Raw genomic sequence first — 22,183 nt, forward strand, 5'->3', positions numbered from 1 at the left:
TGCACAGGCGTACCATCAAAAACACTTTACATCTGCATTCTCTTGGAAAATGAGATGAAGCAGTGGTGAATCCTAGGCTGCTGTTCCACTCGATTGGCACAATTTACAAGTAGAATGACTGCTTTTGGTTAGTAGTGACCCCTGGTGGCTAATAGTTATAAGCTGCAAATGGTAAAGTGAGCTGATTATATATATATATATAGATATATATAAATATATATATTGATAGTTAGAAAGATAGCCAGATAGACAGATCGATAGATAGATATTTATTTCAATGAAATCATTTCTTGATAAAACTGATTGTTTTTGGCTAGGAATTTCTGTATTGTAATATTTAGGAAAAAAGATTACTTGTCCTAACCAAAAGCAGCAAATCTGCCTATTACAATACTGTGAATTGATCGAGGGTATGCCTTAACCCCAAGGAGGTGAGCACTGTTTAACTGATGCCGATAAGTCCTCGTTAGTATAGTGGTCAGTATCCCCGCCTGTCACGCAGGAGACCGGGGATCAATTCCCCGACGGGGAGGCAATTCCTTTTATTCACACAATTAAATAAAATGATGCACTTTCTAACATTGTAAAATATATCTGTCATTATCCTTGCCTATTCCGATTGAGAAAAAAGGTTGAATTCACAGATGGACAAAATGCTTACTGATGTGTTAACTGAAATTCAGAATATGCTCTGAATATTTCAATATGCACAGGCGTACCATCAAAAACACTTTACATCTGCATTCTCTTGGAAAATGAGATGAAGCAGTGGTGAATCCTAGGCTGCTGTTCCACTCGATTGGCACAATTTACAAGTAGAATGACTGCTTTTGGTTAGTAGTGACCCCTGGTGGCTAATAGTTATAAGCTGCAAATGATAAAGTGAGCTGATTATATATATATATATATATAGATATATATAAATATATATATTGATAGTTAGAAAGATAGCCAGATAGACAGATCGATAGATAGATATTTATTTCAAAGAAATAATTTCTTGATAAAACTGATTGTTTTTGGCTAGGAATTTCTGTATTGTAATATTTAGGAAAAAAGATTACTTGTCCTAACCAAAAGCAGCAAATCTGCCTATTACAATACTGTGAATTGATCGAGGGTATGCCTTAACCCCAAGGAGGTGAGCACTGTTTAACGGATGCCAATAAGTCCTCGTTAGTATAGTGGTCAGTATCCCCGCCTGTCACGCGGGAGACCGGGGTTCAATTCCCCGACGGGGAGTCGATTCATTTTATTCACACAATTAAATAAAATGATGTACTTTCTAACATTGTAAAATATATCTGTCATTATCCTTGCCTATTCCGATTGAGAAAAAAAGGTTGAATTCACTGATGGCCAAAATGCTTACTGACGTGTTAACTGAAATTCAGAATATGCTCTGAATATTTCAATATGCACAGGCGTACCATCAAAAACACTTTACATCTGCATTCTCTTGGAAAATGAGATGAAGCAGTGGTGAATCCTAGGCTGCTGTTCTACTCGATTGGCACAATTTACAAGTAGAATGACTGCTTTTGGTTACTAGTGACCCCTGGTGGCTAATAGTTATAAGCTGCAAATGGTAAAGTGAGCTGATTATATATATATATATATATAGATATATATAAATATATATATTGATAGTTAGAAAGATAGCCAGATAGACAGATCGATAGATAGATATTTATTTCAATGAAATAATTTCTTGATAAAACTGATTGTTTTTGGCTAGGAATTTCTGTATTGTAATATTTAGGAAAAAAGATTACTTGTCCTAACCAAAAGCAGCAAATCTGCCTATTACAATACTGTGAATTGATCGAGGGTATGCCTTAACCCCAAGGAGGTGAGCACTGTTTAACTGATGCCAATAAGTCCTCAATAGTATAGTGGTCAGTATCCCCACCTGTCACGCGGGAGACCGGGGTTCAATTCCCCGACGGGGAGGCGATTCATTTTATTCACACAATTAAATAAAATGATGCACTTTCTAACATTGTAAAATATATCTGTCATTATCCTTGCCTATTCCGATTGAGAAAAAAGGTTGAATTCACAGATGGACAAAATGCTTACTGATGTGTTAACTGAAATTCAGAATATGCTCTGAATATTTCAATATGCACAGGCGTACCATCAAAAACACTTTACATCTGCATTCTCTTGGAAAATGAGATGAAGCAGTGGTGAATCCTAGGCTGCTGTTCCACTCGATTGGCACAATTTACAAGTAGAATGACTGCTTTTGGTTAGTAGTGACCCCTGGTGGCTAATAGTTTTAAGCTGCAAATGGTAAAGTGAGCTGATTATATATATATATATAGATATATATAAATATATGTATTGATAGTTAGAAAGATAGCCAGATAGACAGATCGATAGATAGATATTTATTTCAATGAAATAATTTCTTGATAAAACTGATTGTTTTTGGCTAGGAATTTCTGTATTGTAATATTTAGGAAAAAAGATTACTTGTCCTAACCAAAAGCTGCAAATCTGCCTATTACAATACTGTGAATTGATCGAGGGTATGCCTTAACCCCAAGGAGGTGAGCACTGTTTAACTGATGCCAATAAGTCCTCGTTAGTATAGTGGTCAGTATCCCCACCTGTCACGCGGGAGACCGGGGTTCAATTCCCCGACGGGGAGGCGATTCATTTTATTCACACAATTAAATAAAATGATGCACTTTCTAACATTGTAAAATATATCTGTCATTATCCTTGCCTATTCCGATTGAGAAAAAAGGTTGAATTCACAGATGGACAAAATGCTTACTGATGTGTTAACTGAAATTCAGAATATGCTCTGAATATTTCAATATGCACAGGCGTACCATCAAAAACACTTTACATCTGCATTCTCTTGGAAAATGAGATGAAGCAGTGGTGAATCCTAGGCTGCTGTTCCACTCGATTGGCACAATTTACAAGTAGAATGACTGCTTTTGGTTAGTAGTGACCCCTGGTGGCTAATAGTTATAAGCTGCAAATGGTAAAGTGAGCTGATTATATATATATATATAGATATATATAAATATATATATTGATAGTTAGAAAGATAGCCAGATAGACAGATCGATAGATAGATATTTATTTCAATGAAATCATTTCTTGATAAAACTGATTGTTTTTGGCTAGGAATTTCTGTATTGTAATATTTAGGAAAAAAGATTACTTGTCCTAACCAAAAGCAGCAAATCTGCCTATTACAATACTGTGAATTGATCGAGGGTATGCCTTAACCCCAAGGAGGTGAGCACTGTTTAACTGATGCCGATAAGTCCTCGTTAGTATAGTGGTCAGTATCCCCGCCTGTCACGCAGGAGACCGGGGTTCAATTCCCCGACGGGGAGTCGATTCATTTTATTCACACAATTAAATAAAATGATGTACTTTCTAACATTGTAAAATATATCTGTCATTATCCTTGCCTATTCCGATTGAGAAAAAAAGGTTGAATTCACTGATGGCCAAAATGCTTACTGACGTGTTAACTGAAATTCAGAATATGCTCTGAATATTTCAATATGCACAGGCGTACCATCAAAAACACTTTACATCTGCATTCTCTTGGAAAATGAGATGAAGCAGTGGTGAATCCTAGGCTGCTGTTCTACTCGATTGGCACAATTTACAAGTAGAATGACTGCTTTTGGTTACTAGTGACCCCTGGTGGCTAATAGTTATAAGCTGCAAATGGTAAAGTGAGCTGATTATATATATATATATATATAGATATATATAAATATATATATTGATAGTTAGAAAGATAGCCAGATAGACAGATCGATAGATAGATATTTATTTCAATGAAATAATTTCTTGATAAAACTGATTGTTTTTGGCTAGGAATTTCTGTATTGTAATATTTAGGAAAAAAGATTACTTGTCCTAACCAAAAGCAGCAAATCTGCCTATTACAATACTGTGAATTGATCGAGGGTATGCCTTAACCCCAAGGAGGTGAGCACTGTTTAACGGATGCCAATAAGTCCTCAATAGTATAGTGGTCAGTATCCCCACCTGTCACGCGGGAGACCGGGGTTCAATTCCCCGACGGGGAGGCGATTCAATTTATTCACACAATTAAATAAAATGATGCACTTTCTAACATTGTAAAATATATCTGTCATTATCCTTGCCTATTCCGATTGAGAAAAAAGGTTGAATTCACAGATGGACAAAATGCTTACTGATGTGTTAACTGAAATTCAGAATATGCTCTGAATATTTCAATATGCACAGGCGTACCATCAAAAACACTTTACATCTGCATTCTCTTGGAAAATGAGATGAAGCAGTGGTGAATCCTAGGCTGCTGTTCCACTCGATTGGCACAATTTACAAGTAGAATGACTGCTTTTGGTTAGTAGTGACCCCTGGTGGCTAATAGTTTTAAGCTGCAAATGGTAAAGTGAGCTGATTATATATATATATATAGATATATATAAATATATATATTGATAGTTAGAAAGATAGCCAGATAGACAGATCGATAGATAGATATTTATTTCAATGAAATAATTTCTTGATAAAACTGATTGTTTTTGGCTAGGAATTTCTGTATTGTAATATTTAGGAAAAAAGATTACTTGTCCTAACCAAAAGCAGCAAATCTGCCTATTACAATACTGTGAATTGATCGAGGGTATGCCTTAACCCCAAGGAGGTGAGCACTGTTTAACGGATGCCAATAAGTCCTCGTTACTATAGTGGTCAGTATCCCCGCCTGTCACGCGGGAGACCGGGGTTCAATTCCCCGACGGGGAGTCGATTCCTTTTATTCACACAATTAAATAAAATGATGTACTTTCTAACATTGTAAAATATATCTGTCATTATCCTTGCCTATTCCGATTGATAAAAAAAGGTTGAATTCACTGATGGCCAAAATGCTTACTGACGTGTTAACTGAAATTCAGAATATGCTCTGAATATTTCAATATGCACAGGCGTACCATCAAAAACACTTTACATCTGCATTCTCTTGGAAAATGAGATGAAGCAGTGGTGAATCCTAGGCTGCTGTTCTACTCGATTGGCACAATTTACAAGTAGAATGACTGCTTTTGGTTACTAGTGACCCCTGGTGGCTAATAGTTATAAGCTGCAAATGGTAAAGTGAGCTGATTATATATATATATATAGATATATATAAATATATATATTGATAGTTAGAAAGATAGCCAGATAGACAGATCGATAGATAGATATTTATTTCAATGAAATAATTTCTTGATAAAACTGATTGTTTTTGGCTAGGAATTTCTGTATTGTAATATTTAGGAAAAAAGATTACTTGTCCTAACCAAAAGCTGCAAATCTGCCTATTACAATACTGTGAATTGATCGAGGGTATGCCTTAACCCCAAGGAGGTGAGCACTGTTTAACTGATGCCAATAAGTCCTCGTTAGTATAGTGGTCAGTATCCCCACCTGTCACGCGGGAGACCGGGGTTCAATTCCCCGACGGGGAGGCGATTCATTTTATTCACACAATTAAATAAAATGATGCACTTTCTAACATTGTAAAATATATCTGTCATTATCCTTGCCTATTCCGATTGAGAAAAAAGGTTGAATTCACAGATGGACAAAATGCTTACTGATGTGTTAACTGAAATTCAGAATATGCTCTGAATATTTCAATATGCACAGGCGTACCATCAAAAACACTTTACATCTGCATTCTCTTGGAAAATGAGATGAAGCAGTGGTGAATCCTAGGCTGCTGTTCCACTCGATTGGCACAATTTACAAGTAGAATGACTGCTTTTGGTTAGTAGTGACCCCTGGTGGCTAATAGTTATAAGCTGCAAATGGTAAAGTGAGCTGATTATATATATATATATAGATATATATAAATATATATATTGATAGTTAGAAAGATAGCCAGATAGACAGATCGATAGATAGATATTTATTTCAATGAAATCATTTCTTGATAAAACTGATTGTTTTTGGCTAGGAATTTCTGTATTGTAATATTTAGGAAAAAAGATTACTTGTCCTAACCAAAAGCAGCAAATCTGCCTATTACAATACTGTGAATTGATCGAGGGTATGCCTTAACCCCAAGGAGGTGAGCACTGTTTAACTGATGCCGATAAGTCCTCGTTAGTATAGTGGTCAGTATCCCCGCCTGTCACGCAGGAGACCGGGGATCAATTCCCCGACGGGGAGGCGATTCCTTTTATTCACACAATTAAATAAAATGATGCACTTTCTAACATTGTAAAATATATCTGTCATTATCCTTGCCTATTCCGATTGAGAAAAAAGGTTGAATTCACAGATGGACAAAATGCTTACTGATGTGTTAACTGAAATTCAGAATATGCTCTGAATATTTCAATTTGCACAGGCGTACCATCAAAAACACTTTACATCTGCATTCTCTTGGAAAATGAGATGAAGCAGTGGTGAATCCTAGGCTGCTGTTCCACTCGATTGGCACAATTTACAAGTAGAATGACTGCTTTTGGTTAGTAGTGACCCCTGGTGGCTAATAGTTATAAGCTGCAAATGATAAAGTGAGCTGATTATATATATATATATATAGATATATATAAATATATATATTGATAGTTAGAAAGATAGCCAGATAGACAGATCGATAGATAGATATTTATTTCAAAGAAATAATTTCTTGATAAAACTGATTGTTTTTGGCTAGGAATTTCTGTATTGTAATATTTAGGAAAAAAGATTACTTGTCCTAACCAAAAGCAGCAAATCTGCCTATTACAATACTGTGAATTGATCGAGGGTATGCCTTAACCCCAAGGAGGTGAGCACTGTTTAACGGATGCCAATAAGTCCTCGTTAGTATAGTGGTCAGTATCCCCGCCTGTCACGCGGGAGACCGGGGTTCAATTCCCCGACGGGGAGTCGATTCATTTTATTCACACAATTAAATAAAATGATGTACTTTCTAACATTGTAAAATATATCTGTCATTATCCTTGCCTATTCCGATTGAGAAAAAAAGGTTGAATTCACTGATGGCCAAAATGCTTACTGACGTGTTAACTGAAATTCAGAATATGCTCTGAATATTTCAATATGCACAGGCGTACCATCAAAAACACTTTACATCTGCATTCTCTTGGAAAATGAGATGAAGCAGTGGTGAATCCTAGGCTGCTGTTCTACTCGATTGGCACAATTTACAAGTAGAATGACTGCTTTTGGTTACTAGTGACCCCTGGTGGCTAATAGTTATAAGCTGCAAATGGTAAAGTGAGCTGATTATATATATATATATATATAGATATATATAAATATATATATTGATAGTTAGAAAGATAGCCAGATAGACAGATCGATAGATAGATATTTATTTCAATGAAATAATTTCTTGATAAAACTGATTGTTTTTGGCTAGGAATTTCTGTATTGTAATATTTAGGAAAAAAGATTACTTGTCCTAACCAAAAGCAGCAAATCTGCCTATTACAATACTGTGAATTGATCGAGGGTATGCCTTAACCCCAAGGAGGTGAGCACTGTTTAACGGATGCCAATAAGTCCTCAATAGTATAGTGGTCAGTATCCCCACCTGTCAAGCGGGAGACCGGGGTTCAATTCCCCGACGGGGAGGCGATTCATTTTATTCACACAATTAAATAAAATGATGCACTTTCTAACATTGTAAAATATATCTGTCATTATCCTTGCCTATTCCGATTGAGAAAAAAGGTTGAATTCACAGATGGACAAAATGCTTACTGATGTGTTAACTGAAATTCAGAATATGCTCTGAATATTTCAATATGCACAGGCGTACCATCAAAAACACTTTACATCTGCATTCTCTTGGAAAATGAGATGAAGCAGTGGTGAATCCTAGGCTGCTGTTCCACTCGATTGGCACAATTTACAAGTAGAATGACAGCTTTTGGTTAGTAGTGACCCCTGGTGGCTAATAGTTTTAAGCTGCAAATGGTAAAGTGAGCTGATTATATATATATATATAGATATATATAAATATATGTATTGATAGTTAGAAAGATAGCCAGATAGACAGATCGATAGATAGATATTTATTTCAATGAAATAATTTCTTGATAAAACTGATTGTTTTTGGCTAGGAATTTCTGTATTGTAATATTTAGGAAAAAAGATTACTTGTCCTAACCAAAAGCTGCAAATCTGCCTATTACAATACTGTGAATTGATCGAGGGTATGCCTTAACCCCAAGGAGGTGAGCACTGTTTAACTGATGCCAATAAGTCCTCGTTAGTATAGTGGTCAGTATCCCCACCTGTCACGCGGGAGACCGGGGTTCAATTCCCCGACGGGGAGGCGATTCATTTTATTCACACAATTAAATAAAATGATGCACTTTCTAACATTGTAAAATATATCTGTCATTATCCTTGCCTATTCCGATTGAGAAAAAAGGTTGAATTCACAGATGGACAAAATGCTTACTGATGTGTTAACTGAAATTCAGAATATGCTCTGAATATTTCAATATGCACAGGCGTACCATCAAAAACACTTTACATCTGCATTCTCTTGGAAAATGAGATGAAGCAGTGGTGAATCCTAGGCTGCTGTTCCACTCGATTGGCACAATTTACAAGTAGAATGACTGCTTTTGGTTAGTAGTGACCCCTGGTGGCTAATAGTTATAAGCTGCAAATGGTAAAGTGAGCTGATTATATATATATATATAGATATATATAAATATATATATTGATAGTTAGAAAGATAGCCAGATAGACAGATCGATAGATAGATATTTATTTCAATGAAATCATTTCTTGATAAAACTGATTGTTTTTGGCTAGGAATTTCTGTATTGTAATATTTAGGAAAAAAGATTACTTGTCCTAACCAAAAGCAGCAAATCTGCCTATTACAATACTGTGAATTGATCGAGGGTATGCCTTAACCCCAAGGAGGTGAGCACTGTTTAACTGATGCCGATAAGTCCTCGTTAGTATAGTGGTCAGTATCCCCGCCTGTCACGCAGGAGACCGGGGATCAATTCCCCGACGGGGAGGCGATTCCTTTTATTCACACAATTAAATAAAATGATGCACTTTCTAACATTGTAAAATATATCTGTCATTATCCTTGCCTATTCCGATTGAGAAAAAAGGTTGAATTCACAGATGGACAAAATGCTTACTGATGTGTTAACTGAAATTCAGAATATGCTCTGAATATTTCAATATGCACAGGCGTACCATCAAAAACACTTTACATCTGCATTCTCTTGGAAAATGAGATGAAGCAGTGGTGAATCCTAGGCTGCTGTTCTACTCGATTGGCACAATTTACAAGTAGAATGACTGCTTTTGGTTACTAGTGACCCCTGGTGGCTAATAGTTATAAGCTGCAAATGGTAAAGTGAGCTGATTATATATATATATATATATATAGATATATATAAATATATATATTGATAGTTAGAAAGATAGCCAGATAGACAGATCGATAGATAGATATTTATTTCAATGAAATAATTTCTTGATAAAACTGATTGTTTTTGGCTAGGAATTTCTGTATTGTAATATTTAGGAAAAAAGATTACTTGTCCTAACCAAAAGCAGCAAATCTGCCTATTACAATACTGTGAATTGATCGAGGGTATGCCTTAACCCCAAGGAGGTGAGCACTGTTTAACTGATGCCGATAAGTCCTCGTTAGTATAGTGGTCAGTATCCCCGCCTGTCACGCAGGAGACCGGGGATCAATTCCCCGACGGGGAGGCGATTCCTTTTATTCACACAATTAAATAAAATGATGCACTTTCTAACATTGTAAAATATATCTGTCATTATCCTTGCCTATTCCGATTGAGAAAAAAGGTTGAATTCACAGATGGACAAAATGCTTACTGATGTGTTAACTGAAATTCAGAATATGCTCTGAATATTTCAATATGCACAGGCGTACCATCAAAAACACTTTACATCTGCATTCTCTTGGAAAATGAGATGAAGCAGTGGTGAATCCTAGGCTGCTGTTCCACTCGATTGGCACAATTTACAAGTAGAATGACTGCTTTTGGTTAGTAGTGACCCCTGGTGGCTAATAGTTATAAGCTGCAAATGGTAAAGTGAGCTGATTATATATATATATATAGATATATATAAATATATATATTGATAGTTAGAAAGATAGCCAGATAGACAGATCGATAGATAGATATTTATTTCAATGAAATAATTTCTTGATAAAACTGATTGTTTTTGGCTAGGAATTTCTGTATTGTAATATTTAGGAAAAAAGATTACTTGTCCTAACCAAAAGCAGCAAATCTGCCTATTACAATACTGTGAATTGATCGAGGGTATGCCTTAACCCCAAGGAGGTGAGCACTGTTTAACTGATGCCGATAAGTCCTCGTTAGTATAGTGGTCAGTATCCCCGCCTGTCACGCAGGAGACCGGGGATCAATTCCCCGACGGGGAGGCGATTCCTTTTATTCACACAATTAAATAAAATGATGCACTTTCTAACATTGTAAAATATATCTGTCATTATCCTTGCCTATTCCGATTGAGAAAAAAGGTTGAATTCACAGATGGACAAAATGCTTACTGATGTGTTAACTGAAATTCAGAATATGCTCTGAATATTTCAATATGCACAGGCGTACCATCAAAAACACTTTACATCTGCATTCTCTTGGAAAATGAGATGAAGCAGTGGTGAATCCTAGGCTGCTGTTCCACTCGATTGGCACAATTTACAAGTAGAATGACTGCTTTTGGTTAGTAGTGACCCCTGGTGGCTAATAGTTATAAGCTGCAAATGATAAAGTGAGCTGATTATATATATATATATATAGATATATATAAATATATATATTGATAGTTAGAAAGATAGCCAGATAGACAGATCGATAGATAGATATTTATTTCAAAGAAATAATTTCTTGATAAAACTGATTGTTTTTGGCTAGGAATTTCTGTATTGTAATATTTAGGAAAAAAGATTACTTGTCCTAACCAAAAGCAGCAAATCTGCCTATTACAATACTGTGAATTGATCGAGGGTATGCCTTAACCCCAAGGAGGTGAGCACTGTTTAACGGATGCCAATAAGTCCTCGTTAGTATAGTGGTCAGTATCCCCGCCTGTCACGCGGGAGACCGGGGTTCAATTCCCCGACGGGGAGTCGATTCATTTTATTCACACAATTAAATAAAATGATGTACTTTCTAACATTGTAAAATATATCTGTCATTATCCTTGCCTATTCCGATTGAGAAAAAAAGGTTGAATTCACTGATGGCCAAAATGCTTACTGACGTGTTAACTGAAATTCAGAATGTGCTCTGAATATTTCAATATGCACAGGCGTACCATCAAAAACACTTTACATCTGCATTCTCTTGGAAAATGAGATGAAGCAGTGGTGAATCCTAGGCTGCTGTTCTACTCGATTGGCACAATTTACAAGTAGAATGACTGCTTTTGGTTACTAGTGACCCCTGGTGGCTAATAGTTATAAGCTGCAAATGGTAAAGTGAGCTGATTATATATATATATATATATAGATATATATAAATATATATATTGATAGTTAGAAAGATAGCCAGATAGACAGATCGATAGATAGATATTTATTTCAATGAAATAATTTCTTGATAAAACTGATTGTTTTTGGCTAGGAATTTCTGTATTGTAATATTTAGGAAAAAAGATTACTTGTCCTAACCAAAAGCAGCAAATCTGCCTATTACAATACTGTGAATTGATCGAGGGTATGCCTTAACCCCAAGGAGGTGAGCACTGTTTAACTGATGCCGATAAGTCCTCGTTAGTATAGTGGTCAGTATCCCCGCCTGTCACGCAGGAGACCGGGGATCAATTCCCCGACGGGGAGGCGATTCCTTTTATTCACACAATTAAATAAAATGATGCACTTTCTAACATTGTAAAATATATCTGTCATTATCCTTGCCTATTCCGATTGAGAAAAAAGGTTGAATTCACAGATGGACAAAATGCTTACTGATGTGTTAACTGAAATTCAGAATATGCTCTGAATATTTCAATATGCACAGGCGTACCATCAAAAACACTTTACATCTGCATTCTCTTGGAAAATGAGATGAAGCAGTGGTGAATCCTAGGCTGCTGTTCCACTCGATTGGCACAATTTACAAGTAGAATGACTGCTTTTGGTTAGTAGTGACCCCTGGTGGCTAATAGTTATAAGCTGCAAATGGTAAAGTGAGCTGATTATATATATATATATAGATATATATAAATATATATATTGATAGTTAGAAAGATAGCCAGATAGACAGATCGATAGATAGATATTTATTTCAATGAAATAATTTCTTGATAAAACTGATTGTTTTTGGCTAGGAATTTCTGTATTGTAATATTTAGGAAAAAAGATTACTTGTCCTAACCAAAAGCAGCAAATCTGCCTATTACAATACTGTGAATTGATCGAGGGTATGCCTTAACCCCAAGGAGGTGAGCACTGTTTAACTGATGCCGATAAGTCCTCGTTAGTATAGTGGTCAGTATCCCCGCCTGTCACGCAGGAGACCGGGGATCAATTCCCCGACGGGGAGGCGATTCCTTTTATTCACACAATTAAATAAAATGATGCACTTTCTAACATTGTAAAATATATCTGTCATTATCCTTGCCTATTCCGATTGAGAAAAAAGGTTGAATTCACAGATGGACAAAATGCTTACTGATGTGTTAACTGAAATTCAGAATATGCTCTGAATATTTCAATATGCACAGGCGTACCATCAAAAACACTTTACATCTGCATTCTCTTGGAAAATGAGATGAAGCAGTGGTGAATCCTAGGCTGCTGTTCCACTCGATTGGCACAATTTACAAGTAGAATGACTGCTTTTGGTTAGTAGTGACCCCTGGTGGCTAATAGTTATAAGCTGCAAATGATAAAGTGAGCTGATTATATATATATATATATAGATATATATAAATATATATATTGATAGTTAGAAAGATAGCCAGATAGACAGATCGATAGATAGATATTTATTTCAAAGAAATAATTTCTTGATAAAACTGATTGTTTTTGGCTAGGAATTTCTGTATTGTAATATTTAGGAAAAAAGATTACTTGTCCTAACCAAAAGCAGCAAATCTGCCTATTACAATACTGTGAATTGATCGAGGGTATGCCTTAACCCCAAGGAGGTGAGCACTGTTTAACGGATGCCAATAAGTCCTCGTTAGTATAGTGGTCAGTATCCCCGCCTGTCACGCGGGAGACCGGGGTTCAATTCCCCGACGGGGAGTCGATTCATTTTATTCACACAATTAAATAAAATGATGTACTTTCTAACATTGTAAAATATATCTGTCATTATCCTTGCCTATTCCGATTGAGAAAAAAAGGTTGAATTCACTGATGGCCAAAATGCTTACTGACGTGTTAACTGAAATTCAGAATGTGCTCTGAATATTTCAATATGCACAGGCGTACCATCAAAAACACTTTACATCTGCATTCTCTTGGAAAATGAGATGAAGCAGTGGTGAATCCTAGGCTGCTGTTCTACTCGATTGGCACAATTTACAAGTAGAATGACTGCTTTTGGTTACTAGTGACCCCTGGTGGCTAATAGTTATAAGCTGCAAATGGTAAAGTGAGCTGATTATATATATATATATATATAGATATATATAAATATATATATTGATAGTTAGAAAGATAGCCAGATAGACAGATCGATAGATAGATATTTATTTCAATGAAATAATTTCTTGATAAAACTGATTGTTTTTGGCTAGGAATTTCTGTATTGTAATATTTAGGAAAAAAGATTACTTGTCCTAACCAAAAGCAGCAAATCTGCCTATTACAATACTGTGAATTGATCGAGGGTATGCCTTAACCCCAAGGAGGTGAGCACTGTTTAACTGATGCCGATAAGTCCTCGTTAGTATAGTGGTCAGTATCCCCGCCTGTCACGCAGGAGACCGGGGATCAATTCCCCGACGGGGAGGCGATTCCTTTTATTCACACAATTAAATAAAATGATGCACTTTCTAACATTGTAAAATATATCTGTCATTATCCTTGCCTATTCCGATTGAGAAAAAAGGTTGAATTCACAGATGGACAAAATGCTTACTGATGTGTTAACTGAAATTCAGAATATGCTCTGAATATTTCAATATGCACAGGCGTACCATCAAAAACACTTTACATCTGCATTCTCTTGGAAAATGAGATGAAGCAGTGGTGAATCCTAGGCTGCTGTTCCACTCGATTGGCACAATTTACAAGTAGAATGACTGCTTTTGGTTAGTAGTGACCCCTGGTGGCTAATAGTTATAAGCTGCAAATGGTAAAGTGAGCTGATTATATATATATATATAGATATATATAAATATATATATTGATAGTTAGAAAGATAGCCAGATAGACAGATCGATAGATAGATATTTATTTCAATGAAATAATTTCTTGATAAAACTGATTGTTTTTGGCTAGGAATTTCTGTATTGTAATATTTAGGAAAAAAGATTACTTGTCCTAACCAAAAGCAGCAAATCTGCCTATTACAATACTGTGAATTGATCGAGGGTATGCCTTAACCCCAAGGAGGTGAGCACTGTTTAACTGATGCCGATAAGTCCTCGTTAGTATAGTGGTCAGTATCCCCGCCTGTCACGCAGGAGACCGGGGATCAATTCCCCGACGGGGAGGCGATTCCTTTTATTCACACAATTAAATAAAATGATGCACTTTCTAACATTGTAAAATATATCTGTCATTATCCTTGCCTATTCCGATTGAGAAAAAAGGTTGAATTCACAGATGGACAAAATGCTTACTGATGTGTTAACTGAAATTCAGAATATGCTCTGAATATTTCAATATGCACAGGCGTACCATCAAAAACACTTTACATCTGCATTCTCTTGGAAAATGAGATGAAGCAGTGGTGAATCCTAGGCTGCTGTTCTACTCGATTGGCACAATTTACAAGTAGAATGACTGCTTTTGGTTACTAGTGACCCCTGGTGGCTAATAGTTATAAGCTGCAAATGGTAAAGTGAGCTGATTATATATATATATATATATAGATATATATAAATATATATATTGATAGTTAGAAAGATAGCCAGATAGACAGATCGATAGATAGATATTTATTTCAATGAAATAATTTCTTGATAAAACTGATTGTTTTTGGCTAGGAATTTCTGTATTGTAATATTTAGGAAAAAAGATTACTTGTCCTAACCAAAAGCAGCAAATCTGCCTATTACAATACTGTGAATTGATCGAGGGTATGCCTTAACCCCAAGGAGGTGAGCACTGTTTAACTGATGCCGATAAGTCCTCGTTAGTATAGTGGTCAGTATCCCCGCCTGTCACGCAGGAGACCGGGGATCAATTCCCCGACGGGGAGGCGATTCCTTTTATTCACACAATTAAATAAAATGATGCACTTTCTAACATTGTAAAATATATCTGTCATTATCCTTGCCTATTCCGATTGAGAAAAAAGGTTGAATTCACAGATGGACAAAATGCTTACTGATGTGTTAACTGAAATTCAGAATATGCTCTGAATATTTCAATATGCACAGGCGTACCATCAAAAACACTTTACATCTGCATTCTCTTGGAAAATGAGATGAAGCAGTGGTGAATCCTAGGCTGCTGTTCCACTCGATTGGCACAATTTACAAGTAGAACGACTGCTTTTGGTTAGTAGTGACCCCTGGTGGCTAATAGTTATAAGCTGCAAATGGTAAAGTGAGCTGATTATATATATATATATAGATATATATAAATATATATATTGATAGTTAGAAAGATAGCCAGATAGACAGATCGATAGATAGATATTTATTTCAATGAAATAATTTCTTGATAAAACTGATTGTTTTTGGCTAGGAATTTCTGTATTGTAATATTTAGGAAAAAAGATTACTTGTCCTAACCAAAAGCAGCAAATCTGCCTATTACAATACTGTGAATTGATCGAGGGTATGCCTTAACCCCAAGGAGGTGAGCACTGTTTAACTGATGCCGATAAGTCCTCGTTAGTATAGTGGTCAGTATCCCCGCCTGTCACGCAGGAGACCGGGGATCAATTCCCCGACGGGGAGGCGATTCCTTTTATTCACACAATTAAATAAAATGATGCACTTTCTAACATTGTAAAATATATCTGTCATTATCCTTGCCTATTCCGATTGAGAAAAAAGGTTGAATTCACAGATGGACAAAATGCTTACTGATGTGTTAACTGAAATTCAGAATATGCTCTGAATATTTCAATATGCACAGGCGTACCATCAAAAACACTTTACATCTGCATTCTCTTGGAAAATGAGATGAAGCAGTGGTGAATCCTAGGCTGCTGTTCCACTCGATTGGCACAATTTACAAGTAGAATGACTGCTTTTGGTTAGTAGTGACCCCTGGTGGCTAATAGTTATAAGCTGCAAATGATAAAGTGAGCTGATTATATATATATATATATAGATATATATAAATATATATATTGATAGTTAGAAAGATAGCCAGATAGACAGATCGATAGATAGATATTTATTTCAAAGAAATAATTTCTTGATAAAACTGATTGTTTTTGGCTAGGAATTTCTGTATTGTAATATTTAGGAAAAAAGATTACTTGTCCTAACCAAAAGCAGCAAATCTGCCTATTACAATACTGTGAATTGATCGAGGGTATGCCTTAACCCCAAGGAGGTGAGCACTGTTTAACGGATGCCAATAAGTCCTCGTTAGTATAGTGGTCAGTATCCCCGCCTGTCACGCGGGAGACCGGGGTTCAATTCCCCGACGGGGAGTCGATTCATTTTATTCACACAATTAAATAAAATGATGTACTTTCTAACATTGTAAAATATATCTGTCATTATCCTTGCCTATTCCGATTGAGAAAAAAAGGTTGAATTCACTGATGGCCAAAATGCTTACTGACGTGTTAACTGAAATTCAGAATATGCTCTGAATATTTCAATATGCACAGGCGTACCATCAAAAACACTTTACATCTGCATTCTCTTGGAAAATGAGATGAAGCAGTGGTGAATCCTAGGCTGCTGTTCTACTCGATTGGCACAATTTACAAGTAGAATGACTGCTTTTGGTTACTAGTGACCCCTGGTGGCTAATAGTTATAAGCTGCAAATGGTAAAGTGAGCTGATTATATATATATATATATATAGATATATATAAATATATATATTGATAGTTAGAAAGATAGCCAGATAGACAGATCGATAGATAGATATTTATTTCAATGAAATAATTTCTTGATAAAACTGATTGTTTTTGGCTAGGAATTTCTGTATTGTAATATTTAGGAAAAAAGATTACTTGTCCTAACCAAAAGCAGCAAATCTGCCTATTACAATACTGTGAATTGATCGAGGGTATGCCTTAACCCCAAGGAGGTGAGCACTGTTTAACTGATGCCGATAAGTCCTCGTTAGTATAGTGGTCAGTATCCCCGCCTGTCACGCAGGAGACCGGGGATCAATTCCCCGACGGGGAGGCGATTCCTTTTATTCACACAATTAAATAAAATGATGCACTTTCTAACATTGTAAAATATATCTGTCATTATCCTTGCCTATTCCGATTGAGAAAAAAGGTTGAATTCACAGATGGACAAAATGCTTACTGATGTGTTAACTGAAATTCAGAATATGCTCTGAATATTTCAATATGCACAGGCGTACCATCAAAAACACTTTACATCTGCATTCTCTTGGAAAATGAGATGAAGCAGTGGTGAATCCTAGGCTGCTGTTCCACTCGATTGGCACAATTTACAAGTAGAATGACTGCTTTTGGTTAGTAGTGACCCCTGGTGGCTAATAGTTATAAGCTGCAAATGGTAAAGTGAGCTGATTATATATATATATATAGATATATATAAATATATATATTGATAGTTAGAAAGATAGCCAGATAGACAGATCGATAGATAGATATTTATTTCAATGAAATAATTTCTTGATAAAACTGATTGTTTTTGGCTAGGAATTTCTGTATTGTAATATTTAGGAAAAAAGATTACTTGTCCTAACCAAAAGCAGCAAATCTGCCTATTACAATACTGTGAATTGATCGAGGGTATGCCTTAACCCCAAGGAGGTGAGCACTGTTTAACTGATGCCGATAAGTCCTCGTTAGTATAGTGGTCAGTATCCCCGCCTGTCACGCAGGAGACCGGGGATCAATTCCCCGACGGGGAGGCGATTCCTTTTATTCACACAATTAAATAAAATGATGCACTTTCTAACATTGTAAAATATATCTGTCATTATCCTTGCCTATTCCGATTGAGAAAAAAGGTTGAATTCACAGATGGACAAAATGCTTACTGATGTGTTAACTGAAATTCAGAATATGCTCTGAATATTTCAATATGCACAGGCGTACCATCAAAAACACTTTACATCTGCATTCTCTTGGAAAATGAGATGAAGCAGTGGTGAATCCTAGGCTGCTGTTCTACTCGATTGGCACAATTTACAAGTAGAATGACTGCTTTTGGTTACTAGTGACCCCTGGTGGCTAATAGTTATAAGCTGCAAATGGTAAAGTGAGCTGATTATATATATATATATATATAGATATATATAAATATATATATTGATAGTTAGAAAGATAGCCAGATAGACAGATCGATAGATAGATATTTATTTCAATGAAATAATTTCTTGATAAAACTGATTGTTTTTGGCTAGGAATTTCTGTATTGTAATATTTAGGAAAAAAGATTACTTGTCCTAACCAAAAGCAGCAAATCTGCCTATTACAATACTGTGAATTGATCGAGGGTATGCCTTAACCCCAAGGAGGTGAGCACTGTTTAACTGATGCCGATAAGTCCTCGTTAGTATAGTGGTCAGTATCCCCGCCTGTCACGCAGGAGACCGGGGATCAATTCCCCGACGGGGAGGCGATTCCTTTTATTCACACAATTAAATAAAATGATGCACTTTCTAACATTGTAAAATATATCTGTCATTATCCTTGCCTATTCCGATTGAGAAAAAAGGTTGAATTCACAGATGGACAAAATGCTTACTGATGTGTTAACTGAAATTCAGAATATGCTCTGAATATTTCAATATGCACAGGCGTACCATCAAAAACACTTTACATCTGCATTCTCTTGGAAAATGAGATGAAGCAGTGGTGAATCCTAGGCTGCTGTTCCACTCGATTGGCACAATTTACAAGTAGAATGACTGCTTTTGGTTAGTAGTGACCCCTGGTGGCTAATAGTTATAAGCTGCAAATGGTAAAGTGAGCTGATTATATATATATATATAGATATATATAAATATATATATTGATAGTTAGAAAGATAGCCAGATAGACAGATCGATAGATAGATATTTATTTCAATGAAATAATTTCTTGATAAAACTGATTGTTTTTGGCTAGGAATTTCTGTATTGTAATATTTAGGAAAAAAGATTACTTGTCCTAACCAAAAGCAGCAAATCTGCCTATTACAATACTGTGAATTGATCGAGGGTATGCCTTAACCCCAAGGAGGTGAGCACTGTTTAACTGATGCCGATAAGTCCTCGTTAGTATAGTGGTCAGTATCCCCGCCTGTCACGCAGGAGACCGGGGATCAATTCCCCGACGGGGAGGCGATTCCTTTTATTCACACAATTAAATAAAATGATGCACTTTCTAACATTGTAAAATATATCTGTCATTATCCTTGCCTATTCCGATTGAGAAAAAAGGTTGAATTCACAGATGGACAAAATGCTTACTGATGTGTTAACTGAAATTCAGAATATGCTCTGAATATTTCAATATGCACAGGCGTACCATCAAAAACACTTTACATCTGCATTCTCTTGGAAAATGAGATGAAGCAGTGGGGAATCCTAGGCTGCTGTTCCACTCGATTGGCACAATTTACAAGTAGAATGACTGCTTTTGGTTAGTAGTGACCCCTGGTGGCTAATAGTTATAAGCTGCAAATGATAAAGTGAGCTGATTATATATATATATATATATATATATATATATATATATAAATATATATATTGATAGTTAGAGATAGCCAGATAGACAGATAGATATTTATTTCAATGAAATAATTTCTTGATAAAACTGATTGTTTTTGGCTAGGAATTTCTGTATTGTAATATTTAGGAAAAAAGATTACTTGTCCTAACCAAAAGCAGCAAATCTGCCTATTACAATACTGTGAATTGATCGAGGGTATGCCTTAACCCCAAGGAGGTGAGCACTGTTTACCTGATGCCAATAAGTCCTCGTTAGTATAGTGGTCAGTATCCCCGCCTGTCACGCAGGAGACCGGGGATCAATTCCCTGACGGGGAGGCGATTCCTTTTATTCACACAATTAAATAAAATGATGCACTTTCTAACATTGTAAAATATATCTGTCATTATCCTTGCCTATTCCGATTGAGAAAAAAGGTTGAATTCACAGATGGACAAAATGCTTACTGATGTGTTAACTGAAATTCAGAATATGCTCTGAATATTTCAATATGCACAGGCGTACCATCAAAAACACTTTACATCTGCATTCTCTTGGAAAATGAGATGAAGCAGTGGTGAATCCTAGGCTGCTGTTCCACTCGATTGGCACAATTTACAAGTAGAATGACTGCTTTTGGTTAGTAGTGACCCCTGGTGGCTAATAGTTATAAGCTGCAAATGATAAAGTGAGCTGATTATATATATATATATAGATATATATAAATATATATATTGATAGTTATAAAGATAGCCAGATAGACAGATCGATAGATAGATATTTATTTCAATGAAATAATTTCTTGATAAAACTGATTGTTTTTGGCTAGGAATTTCTGTATTGTAATATTTAGGAAAAAAGATTACTTGTCCTAACCAAAAGCAGCAAATCTGCCTATTACAATACTGTGAATTGATCGAGGGTATGCCTTAACCCCAAGGAGGTGAGCACTGTTTAACGGATGCCAATAAGTCCTCGTTAGTATAGTGGTCAGTATCCCTGCCTATCACGCGGGAGACCGGGGTTCAATTCCCCGACGGGGAGTCGATTCATTTTATTCACACAATTAAATAAAATGATGTACTTTCTAACATTGTAAAATATATCTGTCATTATCCTTGCCTATTCCGATTGAGAAAAAAAGGTTGAATTCACTGATGGCCAAAATGCTTACTGACGTGTTAACTGAAATTCAGAATATGCTCTGAATATTTCAATATGCACAGGCGTACCATCAAAAACACTTTACATCTGCATTCTCTTGGAAAATGAGATGAAGCAGTGGTGAATCCTAGGCTGCTGTTCTACTCGATTGGCACAATTTACAAGTAGAATGACTGCTTTTGGTTACTAGTGACCCCTGGTGGCTAATAGTTATAAGCTGCAAATGGTAAAGTGAGCTGATTATATATATATATATATATAGATATATATAAATATATATATTGATAGTTAGAAAGATAGCCAGATAGACAGATCGATAGATAGATATTTATTTCAATGAAATAATTTCTTGATAAAACTGATTGTTTTTGGCTAGGAATTTCTGTATTGTAATATTTAGGAAAAAAGATTACTTGTCCTAACCAAAAGCAGCAAATCTGCCTATTACAATACTGTGAATTGATCGAGGGTATGCCTTAACCCCAAGGAGGTGAGCACTGTTTAACTGATGCCAATAAGTCCTCATTAGTATAGTGGTCAGTATCCCCACCTGTCACGCGGGAGACCGGGGTTCAATTCCCCGACGGGGAGGCTATTCATTTTATTCACACAATTAAATAAAATGATGCACTTTCTAACATTGTAAAATATATCTGTCATTATCCTTGCCTATTCCGATTGAGAAAAAAGGTTGAATTCACAGATGGACAAAATGCTTACTGATGTGTTAACTGAAATTCAGAATATGCTCTGAATATTTCAATATGCACAGGCGTACCATCAAAAACACTTTACATCTGCATTCTCTTGGAAAATGAGATGAAGCAGTGGTGAATCCTAGGCTGCTGTTCCACTCGATTGGCACAATTTACAAGTAGAATGACTGCTTTTGGTTAGTAGTGACCCCTGGTGGCTAATAGTTTTAAGCTGCAAATGGTAAAGTGAGCTGATTATATATATATATATATAGATATATATAAATATATATATTGATAGTT

General features: G+C 35.8%; 11 non-coding genes across 11 annotated transcripts; all 11 read left to right on the forward strand.

Moving 5' to 3' along the window:
* Positions 1–1,170: 1,170 nt before the first annotated feature.
* Positions 1,171–1,242, forward strand: TRNAD-GUC (transfer RNA aspartic acid (anticodon GUC)). Its single transcript has one exon. It is a non-coding gene; the product is annotated as a tRNA-Asp (tRNA).
* Positions 1,243–2,587: 1,345 nt separating this feature from the next.
* TRNAD-GUC (transfer RNA aspartic acid (anticodon GUC)) lies at positions 2,588–2,659 on the forward strand. The gene has a single exon. It is a non-coding gene; the product is annotated as a tRNA-Asp (tRNA).
* A 634-nt stretch (positions 2,660–3,293) lies between these two features.
* On the forward strand, positions 3,294–3,365 carry TRNAD-GUC (transfer RNA aspartic acid (anticodon GUC)). The gene has a single exon. It is a non-coding gene; the product is annotated as a tRNA-Asp (tRNA).
* Positions 3,366–4,710: 1,345 nt separating this feature from the next.
* Positions 4,711–4,782, forward strand: TRNAD-GUC (transfer RNA aspartic acid (anticodon GUC)). The gene has a single exon. It is a non-coding gene; the product is annotated as a tRNA-Asp (tRNA).
* A 635-nt stretch (positions 4,783–5,417) lies between these two features.
* On the forward strand, positions 5,418–5,489 carry TRNAD-GUC (transfer RNA aspartic acid (anticodon GUC)). The gene has a single exon. It is a non-coding gene; the product is annotated as a tRNA-Asp (tRNA).
* Positions 5,490–6,831: 1,342 nt separating this feature from the next.
* TRNAD-GUC (transfer RNA aspartic acid (anticodon GUC)) lies at positions 6,832–6,903 on the forward strand. The gene has a single exon. It is a non-coding gene; the product is annotated as a tRNA-Asp (tRNA).
* Positions 6,904–8,248: 1,345 nt separating this feature from the next.
* On the forward strand, positions 8,249–8,320 carry TRNAD-GUC (transfer RNA aspartic acid (anticodon GUC)). Its single transcript has one exon. It is a non-coding gene; the product is annotated as a tRNA-Asp (tRNA).
* A 2,760-nt stretch (positions 8,321–11,080) lies between these two features.
* Positions 11,081–11,152, forward strand: TRNAD-GUC (transfer RNA aspartic acid (anticodon GUC)). Its single transcript has one exon. It is a non-coding gene; the product is annotated as a tRNA-Asp (tRNA).
* A 2,053-nt stretch (positions 11,153–13,205) lies between these two features.
* Positions 13,206–13,277, forward strand: TRNAD-GUC (transfer RNA aspartic acid (anticodon GUC)). Its single transcript has one exon. It is a non-coding gene; the product is annotated as a tRNA-Asp (tRNA).
* Positions 13,278–16,746: 3,469 nt separating this feature from the next.
* On the forward strand, positions 16,747–16,818 carry TRNAD-GUC (transfer RNA aspartic acid (anticodon GUC)). Its single transcript has one exon. It is a non-coding gene; the product is annotated as a tRNA-Asp (tRNA).
* A 4,175-nt stretch (positions 16,819–20,993) lies between these two features.
* TRNAD-AUC (transfer RNA aspartic acid (anticodon AUC)) lies at positions 20,994–21,065 on the forward strand. Its single transcript has one exon. It is a non-coding gene; the product is annotated as a tRNA-Asp (tRNA).
* The last annotated feature ends 1,118 nt before the right edge of the window (positions 21,066–22,183 follow it).

Source organism: Lissotriton helveticus, chromosome 1_2 (genome assembly GCF_964261635.1).
Source record: "Lissotriton helveticus chromosome 1_2, aLisHel1.1, whole genome shotgun sequence".
Taxonomy (NCBI): domain Eukaryota; kingdom Metazoa; phylum Chordata; class Amphibia; order Caudata; family Salamandridae; genus Lissotriton; species Lissotriton helveticus.